The following is a 17,262-nucleotide window of genomic DNA, read 5'->3' on the forward strand; positions in this document are numbered from 1 at the left end:
TCCAGGGCATTGTCCACCGAATCAGGTGGATTCTATTGACAAAGAGAATACTGCCATGTTCTCCTGGCGCCTTGGACAACATTATCCCTCAATCAAGATAACCAATGCTCCATGGTTCATTTTCTTCATGCTCGGCATTTTTTGTCCAAGTCATTCATATACTGTACATCACAAACAACACGGAGACCTGCAGAACACCACTGGTCACTGCCCTCCAGCCAGAATAACACTCTTCCACCAGTTCCCACTGGGTAAGGCAGTTTTGAATCCTAATTACCAAGCCATTGGAGATCCTTTACATTTTAATCTTCCAGATTTCAGTGTTTCCTTGATTTGCATTATTATTATAATTAGTTCAGCAGAATTTGTACTAGAAAGCATATGACTTCAGAATCTCCATATTTGCAAGGCAATGGGCTGTTAATGATAAGATCACTTGAAGGTAGAATTTCTAAACTAAATTTAATGCTAAAACCTAAAGCTATTTTGTACATCGTATCATACTCACGAATACCACGTTAATCTGGAATGCATGCCTGAAAGACCAATCATTTATCAGCTATTACAAACAAATTTTAAAAAAGTATTTTTTCCCTTGATATTACCAACGAGGAACTTCATAACAAATTGATTTGATTGCTGAGTTAATTTGGCTGCAATTTCCTTTCTTCTTTAGGTCTGTACGATACGATAGAACTTTATTTATCCCAGATGGGAAGTTGGTCATCAACTAACTTTATGTTGATGACCAAAATAATCTCTCTGGAATTGCTCAGGGATATGATCCCAGGATCTGGGGTTGGCACTATGCCCAGTGCCTTCTCCACCACTGACCCTGCCAGAAGATGCAGGCTCAATGGGAGAGCAACATCCTAATAATGACTTGGCAGGTGCCCACACAAAAATAGGTGATGGTTAAATTCTGGAAAAGGAAGGGACCACAGGTATCCAAAATTGTGGTCCTTCAATAGGAAGTTCACTGTACTTCCAACGAGCCTCCTGCGGGGAGGTTGTACTAAGCCTGAGCATTTTACAGCCCATATTTACAACAAAACCAAAATGAATAAAATATGTACAACTCTGGCAAAAAAAAGCAGATTATTGACCGCTCCATAATTATGGATTGATTCATTTCATGTGATTATATATAATTTGTTAAATTTGCTCTGTAGCTTCTGGTGAGCACACAGCAGCACACATAAGAAACTGCAGCACACATGCACCAACTTTCACATTACACACATGAATCGTGCAGAAAATTCACCAATACAAAGTAAACCAGATTTGCTAAATTAATGAACTTTATACCATGAATCCATCACATCTATGTTTCTCTACCATAAACAATATAGATGTTGCAGTGATACTAACTGAAATTCATTGAGTGAAATGCAACCATTCACTGTTTATTCAGTGTTAATTGGTGTGACATTTCAATAGCAGGGGAATTTAACCAACTCATTTTCACACACCCATTCTTCCTTCTGTGGGAACATTGATCCCAATTCCTTGAAACTTGGCTCCTAATCTAGAAATAGTGTTTATTATGGCAGGTTAGAGTAAAGCTTTTTTGGCAGGGGTGAGGAAATTACATTTCTCAATTTAATACAAACTGAATGCAGAAGAAAAATAGAAAAGTCAGATTTAGTATAAAAATTGAAATAGATGGTGAAATCTCAATGAAGTGGAAAGCAGGAAGATAGAATAGTGACCAAAATGTATTGGATATCAACAGTTAGCAAGTAAGATGATATGCGGATATCTTCAAGAGTGGCTTGATGGAGAAAAAAATATCTTCATTATTAAATCAAAATGGGAACTACCTCATGGGATAGGGAATCATGGAGCAATAGAATGAAATGGTAATTACTAAAAGGAAATTATGAAACCCGCTGAAAGCATTTGGGGCAAAGCAAAGTAGATGGAAGGGGTTAAGTTCAAATGCCAAAAAAAGAAAGTAGAGAAAATAATTTTTCTGAGCATATCGCAAATGAAAGGGTATTCATGGTCACATCTGGAGGTTGTGAGATACTGGTTACGGATCAAAACTATGAAAAATAAATTATTTTCTTGAAATATAATAGTGGAAATGAGAGTGCAGATACACCAGAGAATTATTTGGGATTACAGATAGTGCAGCAAAGGAACCAAAAGTTAAAAAAACTAATGCAAGATTTTGGTCACGTACAAAGGGAAGGACCATTTCCTGAATTATCATAATCATCAACTTGAACTCATTTAAAAAGAGGGGTGGGAGCTTATCAGAGAGTTGCAAGAGTAGGGAATAATTGGCCACAGGGAAGAATAAATAAACAATTTGAAGCAGAGGCATATAAAGGCCTAGGAGACAAAGATTGCTGGGGGATTGCTCAGAGAGCTGCCCAAATCAAATAGTCCAAATAAACTGTAATTTTCCATGATTCCATCAGTGAAGCAAAACAAATGAAACAAAACAAAAAGACTGCTTTAATTTAGATCCTAAGAAGGCGGCATAATGACACCACTTGTAGAGCTGTTGCCTTACAGCACCAGAGACCCTGGTTCGATCCTGACCTTAGCTGTCTGTGTGGAGTTTGCCTGTTCTGACCACATGGGTTTCCTCCAGGTGTCTAATTTTCCTCCCATATCCAATAGTTGTGTGGGTTTGTAGGTTAATTGCCATCAACAAATTGCTCCCAATGTGTAGGGAATGGATGCAATAGCAGGTTAACATAGGACTGGTGTGTTCGGATGATCAATGGTCAGTGTGGACTCAGTTGGGCAAAGGACTTGTTTCCATGCTTTATCTCCAATCTAAACTAAACTAGGACCGATAGGCAGAAAATGTGAAAATGGAGAAAGAGGAAAAGTTCCAAATGCATTGGATCCAAATTGAAAATGGCAGCCCTGGCTATAAAAGAAAAATAAATTTGCTTTTGAGCAATTAGTGCACCACAAATAATTCTGTTTTGTTGTGTTGTTGCATCTAATTTATGTACAAAGAGTGTTGTTATTAGTGCAGATTTTCCAGAGTAAGAACCAAACTTGGGCACTTCTGCATCCCTTCTGGGCCAGATTATGTCCCAAATGCAGCAGGATTGTGTTGGGGACCGAGAATTACAGGGAACAGCTTTATTCAAGAGGAAATATTGTCCTGTGGCCCGATCTACAGCACATATCTGTTGCAATATTAACAAGATCCCTGCTGACTTGTGGTAAGGAACCTAGGTTGTTCCAGACACCCATGACTTAAAATGGTAGCAATTGGGAAGACAAAGCGAGATGTGTAAGAGCAATGTTCAGCACCCTCCTGCAATGTCCCTGTCGGCAGGCTGGTATATGTGTAAATGCTTTGCAGGATCATCACAATGCAAACTTTGACAACATTTTTCCAAGATAATTGAAGATTTTTTTAATTTGCTCTCTTTTTGGTCACTCTCAAAAACATAATCTTAATTTAAATGGATTGTCCTTGAGATCAGAGTCATGCATTTGGTTGTTGTTGACATTTAATGAATTTCCCAGAAGCTAAAGAACAGTGGCGGAGGGTCACGTTTTTCCATGTAGCTGTTTAAATGTCACCAGATGAGCGAGCACTTATCATAATGCTGTGGAAACAACGTGTGTAGATGAGCCAGAAATCATGAAAAAACACTTCTGTAATTAAATCGAGGCTTCCTTTGGAAAATTCCGAACAATTTGAGTTTACTCTTGGGTGAATTAACTTCTGTGCAAGCCAACACTTACAAGGGAAGACATTTGAACAGTATGTACATGAAACCTCCATGTGGCTCAGTGGCTAAATGGGTGAGGTAGATTAGTTTAGTTTAGAGATACATCATGGAAACAGGCCCTTTGGCCCACCAGTTCCATGTCGACTATCGATCTCCCATTCAAACTAGTTCTGTGTTATCCCACTTTTGCATCCACTTTCTACGTACTAGGGGCAATTTACGGAGGGCAGCTAACCTACAAACCCATATATCGTTGAGATGTGGGAGGAAACTGAGGTACCTCGGGGAAATCCACACGGTCACAGGGAGAATGTGCAAACTCTACACAGCCTCACAGCACCCGAACCCAGGTCTCTGGTGCTGTGAGGCAGCAACCCTACCAGCTGCACCACTTAGCCACATAGATCAGGAAATCCCAAATTCAAAGGTTTTTTAACCAGATTTGATTCAATTGATCTTATCTGCTGCAACATGAGGACACTTCTGTTGGCGTCTGCTCCCCTGGAATATGGAGGAGAAAATAAATTTGGTTATGTTCATCTTTTACAGATTTCAGTGACTCACACCAGAAGGTGTGACTGTTGGATTATAAGAAAAAACCCAAATCAGAGTAAGAGTGGGTCATAAGCCTGGTCGACAAATCAATAAGAACCGACCCTATTTGCCACAACTCCATTTTCCCCCTACTTCCTCACTAACCCTTGACTACACTTTTGACTAAAAATCTGTCCAGCTCTGCGTTGTACATATTCAATGAATCCAACTCTGCTGCTTTCTCCAGTGGAGCACAGGCAGCATCTATGGAGGACATGGATAGGCGACGTTTTGGGTCGGGAACCTTCGTCAATCTTCTTCTGTGAAAGGTGGAGAAATGTCACCTCTCCGTGTCCTCCAATCTGACCCTTGTGTTACTCCAACATTTACCTAGTTATAGATTCCCCCATAAGCTATGCTACCTCTCTCAGAATGGGGCAATGATCCTCTCAATAATTGAACAGACTGTCCTGTGAATAATAGCCACAATGGGTAGCTATAATAGTTGAATGCCAGGCCAAGTAGATATCACTGAGAAAAACTAAGGTTCAGTGAAAAAGGAGATAGATAATGAGTTGGGGAGTGCGGTATGAAAGTTTAAATGTTGGATCTTTTTTATTTCATTTACTGCGAGGGACACAAAAGAAGGAAATCGGATCAGTGCAACAGAACAATGTGCTGTGAGCAATAACACCCAGCCATAGCCACTAGCACGCTGCTAACACTAGAGAAGTGAGTGCAGAGTTATTAGTACAGAAACTGAGGAGAATAACCGATAAAAACTTAGAACAATTATACTATCACACTCGAGGCCATATGCCAATCACGTCTTCATAAATAAAAATAATTTAAAATTCTGTAAATATCCACGTGAGAAGATTAGACTACGAAAACAGAGAAAACCAAAAACTCAAACTTTAACAATTAAAAGCACCTCAGGATGTACCTTCTGAAACATAATTTCTCACTAAAATATAGAAAAGTTCCTCAATATTGGTACAAAGGGTTTACAGTTTTACAACTGCACACAACGCACGATGCAGTAAACGTATCTATTGGACATTGTGACATGTTATGTTAAAAATGAGTCACTGATATGAAACCACAATGTTAAAGGGGTCATGTTTTATTTACTGGATCATTAATTCCAAATCTTTGGAGTATTTATTTAATACCTGCACGCTGACTTTTATTAAAGAGCAGGAGAGTACATTAGTATTGGCAATTATCCAGTATGGATAACATCATCAGATGAAAAGTTAATACCTGTAGTTGATTTTTCATTTGTCAGTTTACTTTGGATTCAGGCAAATAATTCAGCCTGTGCCCAAACCCCAATGAACAAAAATCAACATGTATATCGGAGGGTTGGGTTTGAGGTTTCATGAAAAATGAATCATTTTTAGTAAAGGAACCGTCCCCAAACTTTCCAGCATTTTAGCTATTCTGGTGGGTTTGGATTGTTACACTTAGGAAAAAAACCCATATAAGGCCTTCAATTATTTAACATGAATATTAAAATAGCACCAATGATCATTTTCTGACCCATTCTATGGCTTCATTATTGGAAGAAACATAGAAACATAGAAATTAGGTGCAGGAGTAGGCCATTCGGCCCTTCGAGCCTGCACCGCCATTCAATATGATCATGGCTGATCATCCAACTCAGTATCCCGTACCTGCCTTCTCTCCATACCCTCTGATCCCCTTAGCCACAAGGGCCACATCTAACTCCCTCTTAAATATAGCCAATGAACTGGCCTCGACTACCCTCTGTGGCAGAGAGTTCCAGAGATTCACCACTCTCTGTGTGAAAAAAGTTCTTCTCATCTCGGTTTTAAAGGATTTCCCCCTTATCCTTAAGCTGTGACCCCTTGTCCTGGACTTCCCCAACATCGGGAGCAATCTTCCTGCATCTAGCCTGTCCAACCCCTTAAGAATTTTGTAAGTTTCTATAAGATCCCCTCTCAATCTCCTAAATTCTAGAGAGTATAAACCAAGTCTATCCAGTCTTTCTTCATAAGACAGTCCTGACATCCCAGGAATCAGTCTGGTGAACCTTCTCTGCACTCCCTCTATGGCAATAATGTCCTTCCTCAGATTTGGAGACCAAAACTGTACGCAATACTCCAGGTGTGGTCTCACCAAGACCCTGTACAACTGCAGTAGAACCTCCCTGCTCCTATACTCAAATCCTTTTGCTATGAAAGCTAACATACCATTCGCTTTCTTCACTGCCTGCTGCACCTGCATGCCTACTTTCAATGACTGGTGTACCATGACACCCAGGTCTCGCTGCATCTCCCCTTTTCCTAGTCGGAAGAATGCAAAACAAAGATAAATAACTGCTTTTCTGATGTGATACAATTTTAAAGTTAAAGGGCATAACTTTATTAAAGGGCGAGACAAGAGGAAAGTGGTTTAAAGGGGATCTCAATGATAAATATTTCACACAAGATAGTTGCTATCTGGAATGAGCGGCCAGATGGTGGAGACAGGAATAGTAACATTGTTTAAGAGCCACCTGGACAGGTACTTGAAATGAGCGGATATGGAATTAATGCAGACTAGTAAGAGTAGTATAGACAGGCACCATGGTCGGTATAAACACAGTGGGCTGAAGGGCCTGTTTTTATGCTATGTAACTCCATGACATTGGGTGCCAAATGGGTTGTTTAAAGGTTACTTATCAAAATGCAATCTGCCCTCTTAACGGTAATCAATGTTGAAGAGTTTGCTTTGTCTTCATGAAAATGTTTCGGTATAATGAAGCATTGTTTCTCTGGAAGAAAAACACGTCTGGCTCCAGTGACCAGATTATCCTGTTGCTCCTCTATTTTCCCACACACTGGGCCAGAAGCAGTGGACCACAAGAATGTTGCTCCTTTAAAACTCAGATCACCGTCATTCTTGGTCCAAGCAATGAACATGACTTGGTAATAGGTATGGTGTAGCCCAGTGCCACAAGGGATGTCACATTAACAGCGGGATTTTCACACCTGCCAGTATCCACTGGGGATAGACACAAAAAGCTGGAGTAACTCAGCAGGACAGACAGCAACTCTGGAGAGAAGGAATGGGTGATGTTTCAGGTCAGTCCCACTGAGTTACTCCAGCTTTTTGTGTCTATCTTCAATTTAAACAGCATCTGCAGTTCCTTCCTACACAGTATCCACTGGGGCTTGTAAAGCAGAGCTCTCTTTTGCATTACCTTGGTGCTTGTGAAAGTGGGTGCTTTGTGGGAGCAAGGCTATGAAGCCAGCATCAGATATCCATTTAACCAATATTCTTTTAACCTCTCATAGGATGGTAGACATGGCAGAAGAAGTAATTTCTCTTACTTGAGGATACCAGTTAGGCAGAGAGATGGATCTACATTGAGTCATAGTCATGCTCACGGAAACATCGCTTTCGGCCCATCTCATTCATGCCGTCCAAGATGCCCTATCTAAGCTAGTCTCATTTGCCTGCGTTTGGCCCATATTCCTCCTAAACCTTTGTTATCCATATACCTGACCAAGTGTATGGAGTAATTTGCTCCTTTTCTGTCCCACATCATTTTTTAATAATGGTATAACTCATTAATATATATCCACCTGCTACTATTTAAACCACAATGGTTTAGTGAAAGCTGTCATAACACAAGTAGGATTCCTAAGGATTAATAAACGATATTTGTCATTGTGGGATTGGAGTGCTTCTCTGAGTCTGGGCTTCTGCTGGCCAGGGAACCCTCATCCTGCATATGGTCTTTACGACCCCCGCCACACCACACAGACCAACAATCTCAATAGCCCACTGCAGATTTTTGCAGTTCTGAAAGGTTTGTGGATAAGACCCAGCTAGATTTCCCACAGACTCATGCTGGAAATTGAATAACTTTGCCTAGCTTTATAGTGGAACGTTAGACGTCTGCTTTGGTGTCTGTACAGTGGAAAGCACACTGACTGGCTTTATCATGGCCTGGCTCGGTAATTCCAACGCCCAAGAGACAGAAGAAAGTCAGGGACATTGCCTGGTCCATCACAGGTATTGACCTCCCACCATCATTAAAGACGCACACCACACTGGCCATGCCCTCCTTGCTGCAATCATCAGGAAGAAAGTGCAGGAGCCTGAGAATTGTTTCCTCCAGATTCAAAAATAGCTTCTGCTGGCTCCTGAACCAGCAGATGAAATCCATCTGCCTCACTAATTTCTTTGAGAAAACTGCCCTTCTGACCCAGTTGGCCTTTACGTAACTCCATAACTAACCATCAATATGAGTGCCATTTAACTATCCTATAAAATAGCAAATGACTACATACTGGGGGCAATTAGGGTGGATAATCAAATACCTGCTTTGCTAGTTACATTCACATCAATTACTTAATAAAGTGAAAAAAAAGTAGTTTGAAATTCATGCTCTTTCTAAAAGTTGGTCCCTTTAGACATAGAGCATAACTCTTGTCAATAAGATGATTAAATGTACAATGCATAATTATTCAACACACGGCAGTTTACAAAAGGAACTCAGAGTGATTCTTCTTCCGGCTAACGTTTTACTCCACAATACCGTGGCAGAAAGTTTACCATCAAACGAAAATTATTGCTTGAAATCAAGTCTCATGATTGCATGACAGTCTAAATTGTCACTGAAACATTACTGCACAGACTGTTCCTTTATGAAAAAAGTAATCTGAGTTTTCAGGTGACTTATTAAAACATTCAATTGTTATTTTTCACTACACGCAGTAACATTTCCACTTAAACATAACCTCAAAATTATATTTTTCAAAAGTTAGTTTGATAGGAAGGAAGTTAGTCATTATAAAAACAGGGCAGGAATCAGCTTCCTTGCTGGAAGATCCTGCAGATGGACACTCTTGAATGATGCCAAGCAATAAACATTGTGGAGAAGTTGCACAACACTGCCAACACACTGCCAGAAATACTCACTGCTGGAAAACTTAAAAGCAGAAAAGAGAATGAAGTAAACATATCTGATCAGAAGTGAATATGTTCAGCTTGGTGGATTGCTTACTGTTAACAACCACTTTTAATTGTTTGGGTTCACCAGTTTCTGTCCAGGTCATTGGGTTTATTGGTATGGGTAGTCCAAGCATTCCCAAAGGGAGAAAGAAGTACGAAGAGAGAACAACCACGCATTATTGGAGATGTACCAGTTTGTTTCAGTAGAGTCCCCACTGTCCAAACACAGTGCATCATTGAGAAGGATAAGAGGGTCATGGTCCAACTGTCCCATTGCCAGGTACAAAATGGCTCAAGTAGCATAAAAGCTGATAAAAAATACAACAGGTTACGATGATAGAACATGTTTTGTTCAATATTGCTGTGGTCTTCTCAACCGTTAAACTTGGAAACGTAAATATCAGAGCAATAACTTTAGGTATAAGTGAATTTGAATAGTTTTTAATAATTATGGTGAAACTGCAGAAGTTGATTGCCAAGATTATTTCTAATGCATTGTTACTTAAAATATGAAATCTTCACTTCAACACTGTAAATTCTAATTTTTCTTCTGAGAACGGAAAATAAAGATAAAAACTGGATGTCCTCAGATGTAAAAGAATGTAATCTATTCATCCATAAATCAAATAGACAGCTTCGGGTCTTTTCCTTGATGAGATTACAATAGACAGCATTGCCCAAGATGTTTCTTGGAAAGGAACTTGCATCTTTATAGTGTGTTTTGTAAAAAGTAAAGTAGCCTTTATTGTCATTCAGACCTTGCGGTCTGAACGAAATTTTGTTGCCTTGCAGTCCTACATATAGTAAAAAATGGCAAAAACACACACAAAAAACACAAATTAACATCCACCACAGTGAGGTGAATACTCCTCACTGTGATGGAAGGCAAAAGTCTTAAGTCTATGTCTCTTCCCTTCTTATTCTCCCTCTGCGCCGAGGCGATCCAGGCTTCGGATGTTGTGACCCCGCCGGGCGATGGTAAGTAATGTCAGTCCCGCGGCTGAATCCAAGCTCCGCGAACGGGCCGGTTCAGCTCCGCGGCCCGGGGTGGTCGAAGCCGCCGAAGCTGCGGCCCTCCAGTCCAGAAGACACAGCTGTTGTCGCGGGAGCTCCGGAGAACAGGTCACCAACCTGCGAGCTCCCGACAATGTCGTCCACCGGGCCCGCGGCCGGTCCTCCGAGGTCGGATCGCTGCTGCCGCTGCCCGCTCCGGGGTCGGGTCGCCACTGCCGCTGCCCGCTCCGAGTTCGGGTCGCCGCGGCCAGTCCTCCGGGGTCGGGTCGCCGCAGCCGCTGCCCGCTCCGAGGGCGGGTCGCCGCTGCCCCAGCTCCGAGGCCGCCAGCTCTACTATTAGGCCTCGGCGCAGGCGGAGACGGAGACGGGGGCTACGACAAGAGAAGTCGCATCCCCCCGAAATAAGAGAACAAAACCATGTTTACTCCCCCCCACCCACACACATACACAATAAACCAAAAATGAACTAAAACAGGACAAAAGAACAACACAAAAAAGAAAAAAAACAGACGGACTGCAGGCGAGCCGCAGCTGCTAAGGCAGCGCCGCGCCATAATGTCTGGAAATCAAAAAGCATTAAGTATTTTAGGGTTTGAAAGTCCAGACTGTTGGAAACATTAGCACATGTCCAACACTTTGTAGACTGATAATTCTCAAAGTGACAGGTGCCAGAAAGCATTGCAATTTCATCAACCTTAAGAGTTTTATTAATGTCAAGTGTGTCTGAAATTGTACAAGGACAGAAGCAAGTCCAATTCAGTATTTGGTACCTAGAGGCATAATATATGTAAGAAAGGTAAAAGTTGAGTCCTCGAGTACTGAATGCGTTATCATTGCTTCTCTCCGTTTAAGCCAAAGAAGAGATTTCTTATTCCAACCACAGCCAACTCAATGATAACCGAAAATCAAGATAATTGGAGCTCAAGAGTACAAATCAAACCAATCTGAAATTGATTTTCTGTATAACATATGTTTAAAATATCTTAACTGCAAACACATCTTGTAGTGTCCCTTAAACAACACATTAGGAGGCAATTTTCTTGCATCTAGTCTAAGGTGGCTGCCAGGGAAGCAAACACATTAGACCCATTCCCCCTCTCCTTATTCTTTATTTACACCAGCAACTTATTCTCTCACTCATACACTTTAATGCCCACCCCCTTTGAATCTTTCACCACAAATCGATATTGAGGGGTAATTTACTGTAGCCATTTAACCAACCAGCATATCTCTGGGATAAGGGAGAAAATCAGAGCATCCGGAGGAAACCTTTGTGGTCAGAAAGGGAACATGCAAACTCCACAAGGTCCGCAACCGAGGTTAGAATTGAACTCGGCTCTAGATCTGAAAGGCAGCAGCGATAATCGCTTTGCCTCTGTATCACCTTAAGCTAAGGCAATCTCAATGTCATAAATACATCAAGCTGTAAGTCTAAATTAAGAGAAACAGGCAAATGCTATTTTAAAAAAGCTCAATAAAAAATTTCAACCAATTGAATGCTCATTAACAACAATAAAAATAGAATGGCCTCAATAACCTAGAATTGTGATTGCATTTTGATTGAGTGGTGGCGCCATCGAGTGTGGCAGCCTCGCCAGCAGCTGTCCGTCCTTTCACCCTTTTTGTTATTTTTAGTCTGTCAAAAGTATGTTTTTGGAGATCTTTTGGTCTTTTTTATGTGGGGGAGGTGGGGGGAAGAGGGGAAACCGTTTCCCAGTCACTTCCTGGTCGAGGGTGCATCTTTTCACCGAGCCCCATCTGACCTACCGGAGACCGGCCAGAGCTTCAGCAGCGGCCCAGCACTGTATTCCATTGCTGAGCGGGTGATGCCTTACTGGGGATCGCCGTGTTGGAACTCTGGGTGTTGGGCCTGCCGACTTTAACACCGTGAAGCTGTGGTCTGCGGAGCTTTCAGCCGCGGACGGCGCTCACTTTAACATCGCGGAGTCCTGGGATCCTTTGCTGGGGATCACCAGTGTTGGAGCTCCGCCCAGCTCAGCCTGTGGACTACGAAGCCGCGGTCTCCGGTAAGAAGTGGCCGATTCGGAACTCCAAGCCGCTGAGAGTGTTCTTCCGTTCTAATGTCGGTGCTCCAATCATCCTGGCGAGAGAGCCTGAACATCAGGCCGCCGTTGCGGCGACTGTGGAGGGCTCAAAGGCCCCGACCACGGGTGAACAAGAGGAAGATGACTGAACATTATTGCCTTACCTCACAGTGGGAAACGTTGATTCTGCTGTGGGGGATGTTCATGTTAAATTCTATAGTGTTTTGTTCATTTTATTTTATTTGTGTGGCTGTATTCATGCCTTCTATATTCTGTTGTGCTGATGCAAAGCAAGAATTTCATTGTCCTATCCGGGACACATGACAATAAACTCTCTTGTATCTTGTATTGTAACTCAGATTTCACTGCACCAATTGGTGTATGTGACAATAAATGTAACTTGAACTTGAAGTACTTCAAAATAATAACTGCTATTTGTAGGGTCACAAAAGAACACATTTTGGCCAGGCCAATGCCATGCTCAGGACAGAGCTACTTGTCATCTGCAATCATTTAGTTGCAACACTGTAAAATTATTTTTATAGTTAACATTAATAGAGAATAAACAGAAGTATAATTGTAATCAGGATATGATTATGAGGGGAGAAGAAATCGTGAGGGGAATAAATAGGTGAATAGATAGGGTGAGTGCACATAATCTTTTTCCAAGGGTGTGGGAATCAAGAACTAGACGGTATAGGTTTAAAAGTGAAAAGATTTAATAGGACCCAAAGGGGCAACTTTTTCCACACAGAGGGTGATGGGTACATGGAACCAGCTGCCAAAGAGAGTAGTCGAGGAAGGTACAATAACAACATTTAAAATACATTCAAACATACACATGGATAGGAAAGGTTTAGTTGGAAATAGGCCATATGTGGACAAAGGGGACCAGCTTAGATGGTGCATGTTGGCTGGCATTAGCGAGTTAGGCCAAAGGGCCTGCTTCCATGCTGTACGACTCTGTCTGATAGCGTCATTTATTAAACCACATGACATTGTCTGATCCTCACACAATCTAAATATCAATTTTGTGTCCATTACAAAGCAATGATACACATGATAACAGAGAAAGATTTCAGCAAACCCTAATCATCCTTTGATAAAGGGTAGTTTTGTACAATGAAAAGGGATTTGAATGGCCTCTTGTGGGGTAAGTACTTAATCGTGTGGGGTAAATATTTAATGCAGTGCATGTCAAAAATAATATTATAAATCAATTTGTAATTCTGTCAAACACGAGATATAATGGAAATGTCCATGGTGCATAGAATCGGAGATATTAAAGAACATGCACTAACCTTTACAATTGATTCTTGCGTGAGTATTATGGAAGTATGCAGGATCAGCAATACATGGCTATCTAGAATAAGCCGTGTTGTTGAATTGCGTTTCTAGTCTTGGCAGTGTTTCTATTTGCTACTGACTATCCACAGCAACTTTCCATGATAGTTATTCTTCAGATTCTTCCCCCATTTCCTTCCTAAAGGAAACACCTGGTTTTACTCAGTGAATTGCTACAGAAACACTGCCAAGACCAGAAACGCAATTCAACAACACGGTTTATTCTAGATAGCCATGTATTGCTGATCCTGCATACTTCCATAATACTCATGCAAGAATCAATTGTAAAGGTTAGTGCATGTTCTTCAATACATTATGGGACTCATCAAGTGACAAATATTGGTGCTGAACCCTGTACACCAGGCACCTCTACCAGAGTATTTAATTGCTTACAAAACTGGGCATGCAGGAGGGTGTCCGTTGTTGTACACCTCCCAAAGCCATGTCAATCGCGTGACGGACTCATTAAGTTGGTTGCACAACCTGGCCTGTCCATACTATACACTGCTCCCTACCGTAATTACAGGAGGTTGGCAGGTAGGCAGGCCTACAACTGCTTATGGGAATAGGTAATAAGGTAACAGGTATTTCAGAAAGTGACTGAAAGTAATCCAGACTGAGAGCACAGATTCGGACATCACAGAGCAGAACATGCTCCAGGTGTTGAAGGGGAAAAGGGAGCCATTGCTCGTATATGATGGAAATATACCTTCAGGAAACATCTGTTGGCAATACGATGTTACCAAGCAGTTCGGTGCCAGATATTTAGTTGGCAAGGCATGGCTGCGATGGTCTGGAAGTTTACCAACGTTGTCAGAGTTACCAAGGTAAGAAAGCAGGTGTTCTTATCCTGTGTCAGACCTTTGAACCCACCTGTAGATTGCTCAAAATACTTCCATTCACTCTTGTACAAATCACTGCTGAATGGTTCACTCCATCTTCATGTCTTTCAGCAACTTGCCACAATAGCATCACTCACATCTTACATGGTGTACATCCATGACTGAATCACCAAGGACATATCCTCCAAGCACATCACCATACACTCACTAATAGGTTCACCTATAGGAGAAGAACATTTAGCTTAGGAAGATGCTGCTGGAGGATGCAGAGCAGGTCTGAACAAATTTGAAAAGGAAATACACTGTCCATGATGGGCAGACGAGTCCGATCCTTGGTGACTGCTAATGTTGAAAGAGTCTTCACACAGGCTTTCTTAACAAGCTGTCTATTCTGTGGAAAACAGTGACGGGATCGGTCAAAGGCAGCATGGATTTATGAAGGAGAAATCATGCTTGACTAATCTTTTGGAATTTTTTGAGGATGTAACAAGTAGAATGGATAAGGGCGAGCCAGTGGATGTGGTGCATCTGGCCTTTCAGAAAGCCTTTGACAAGGTCCCACACAAGAGATTAGTGTGCAAAATTAGAGCACATCGCATTGGGGGTAGGGTATTGACATGGATAGAGAACTGGTTGGCAGACAGGAAGCAAAGAGTAGGAATTAACAGCTCCTTTTCAGAATGGCAGGCAGTGACTAGTGGGGTGCCGCAAGGCTCGGTGTTGGGACCCCAGTTGTTTGCAATATATATTAACAATTTAGGCAAGGGAATTAAATGTAACATCTCTAAATTTGCGGATGATACAAAGTTGGGTGGCAATGTGAGCTGCGAGGAGGATGCTATGAGGCTGCAGGGCGACTTGGATAGGTTGGGCGAGTGGGCAGAAGCATGGCAGATGCAGTATAATGTGAGGTTATCCACTTTGGTGTCAAGAACAGGAAGGCAGATTATTATTTGAATGGTGTCAGATTAGGAGAAGGAGAGGTCCAATGAGACCTGGGTGTGCTTGTACACCCATTAATGGGCCCGTCCCACTGTCAAGTTGCTGACAGTCGCCTGAAAAAACGGCAACTGGAACGGCGACTGTCATAGTGGAACACACACACACACATCGCTTCCTTCACCAGCCCGTTATGCAGGTGGGGGACAGGGCAAGTGGGGGGAGCGCTGTATGAGTGAAATTCATACGGTGCAAAGCCAAGGTGATATAGACACACACCTTGATGATTGAGGGAGTGCAGCGTAGATTCACCAGGTTAATTCCCGGGGTCGCGGGACTGACATATGATGAAAGAATGGGTCGACTGGGCTTGTATTCGCTGGAATATAGAAGGATGAGAGATCTTATAGAAACATATAAAATTCTTAAGAGATTGGACAGGCTAGATGAAGGAAAAATGTTCCCGATGTTGGGGGAGTCTAGAACCAGGGAATTTGACTGAGATGAGGAAAAACATTTTCACCCAAAAAGTTGTGAATCTGTGGAATTCTCTGCCACAGAAGGCAATGGAGGCCAATCCACTGGATGTGTTCAAGAGTGATTTAGATTTACCTCTTAGGGTTAAGGGAATCAAGGGATATGGGTAAAAAGCTGGAACGGGGTACTGATTTTGGATGATCAGCCATGATCATATGAATGGTGGTGTTGGCTCGAAGGGCCGAATGGCCTACTCCTGCACCGATTTTCTATGTTTCTATGTAACAGACTCTCCCTGAGGATTGGGGATTAACCTAGCTACTGAAAGGGCATACTCATGTGGTCAGGTGAAAAGGTAAATAAAAGCTACTGCAAAGGAAACAGTTTGGAAATGGCAATTTGTCCTTTAGTAGAGATAGAAGTAGCATTCAGGCGAAAAATCTGTGGGATGTCTTAGACTGATTCAACAAGTATTGCTGAAAGCAAATATTTTGTTTTAGGAAATTCTGTAGAATGTCAGATATTATTGGCAGTTCCGAAACCAACTGGGTAAAATAACATGTTCAACAAAGAGGCATTTGCTGATAATAAAACCAGTGGAAAGACCAGTCTCCACAGCAACCAAATTCTTCAGCTCAATGCATACCACCCTTTTAATCACAAATAGCAAAAAATAAAGGCTCAGAAAAGACCCAACGAATGTTTACATTTACTTCAACAAAATATGTACGGTAGAAAACTGCAAATGAAGTTACACGGAATTGAAATCTATACAAATATGTGAACGATTTTGCCTCGCAGGGGAATACCTAAACAGAGTTTGTATCCATAACTTAAAACAAGACATAATGTTTGGCAGCATTGAATACGACTTCGAACAAACTCCGGAGACATTTCCTCCAAGGAATGAAACTTTAGAAATAATTGGGCAAATTGGATCTGATATATTTAAGAGGCTCCAGACTTCGTCTCAAATGTTACTAAACTAAAATAAATGAACTAGTCTAGTGCTCTCTAGAACATGCACACACAAACTGCAGTTATCCCCAGTCACATTGTAGGCACGGGGTGAATGAAAACGCAGTGACAACATCATCAGTACAGTATTAAAGTCAGAACTTGTGATAACTTTTAATCGGCGTTTACTAGTTAAGTTCGACGTGACACTGTTTTCTCGTAGATGAGCAACGGCCTTACCTTCCACTGCCACAGTGAGTTAATGGGGACGTCAGCGTCTTCGAGTTAACTTTATGATGAGAAATGAAACCAAAGTCTTCAGCAGAGTCCGATTCTCAGACACGAAAATGAAGACCAGATTTGCTGGCAGTCGGCGGTCCAGATGAATGAGGGCTCCGATAGTTTGTGAGAGTCTCGGGATCCTCG

General features: G+C 41.8%; 1 protein-coding gene across 1 annotated transcript in view; it reads right to left on the bottom strand.

The window, feature by feature from the left end:
* Positions 1 to 17,262, bottom strand: part of ripor1 (RHO family interacting cell polarization regulator 1) — a 281,458-nt gene extending 264,196 nt beyond the window's left edge. The window contains exon 1 of the mRNA XM_033036276.1: positions 17,077 to 17,262. The gene's annotated coding sequence lies outside the window, so the exon portion shown is untranslated. The remainder of the gene's footprint in view (positions 1 to 17,076) is intronic.

This window comes from Amblyraja radiata, chromosome 17 (assembly GCF_010909765.2).
Source record: "Amblyraja radiata isolate CabotCenter1 chromosome 17, sAmbRad1.1.pri, whole genome shotgun sequence".
NCBI classification, from domain to species: domain Eukaryota; kingdom Metazoa; phylum Chordata; class Chondrichthyes; order Rajiformes; family Rajidae; genus Amblyraja; species Amblyraja radiata.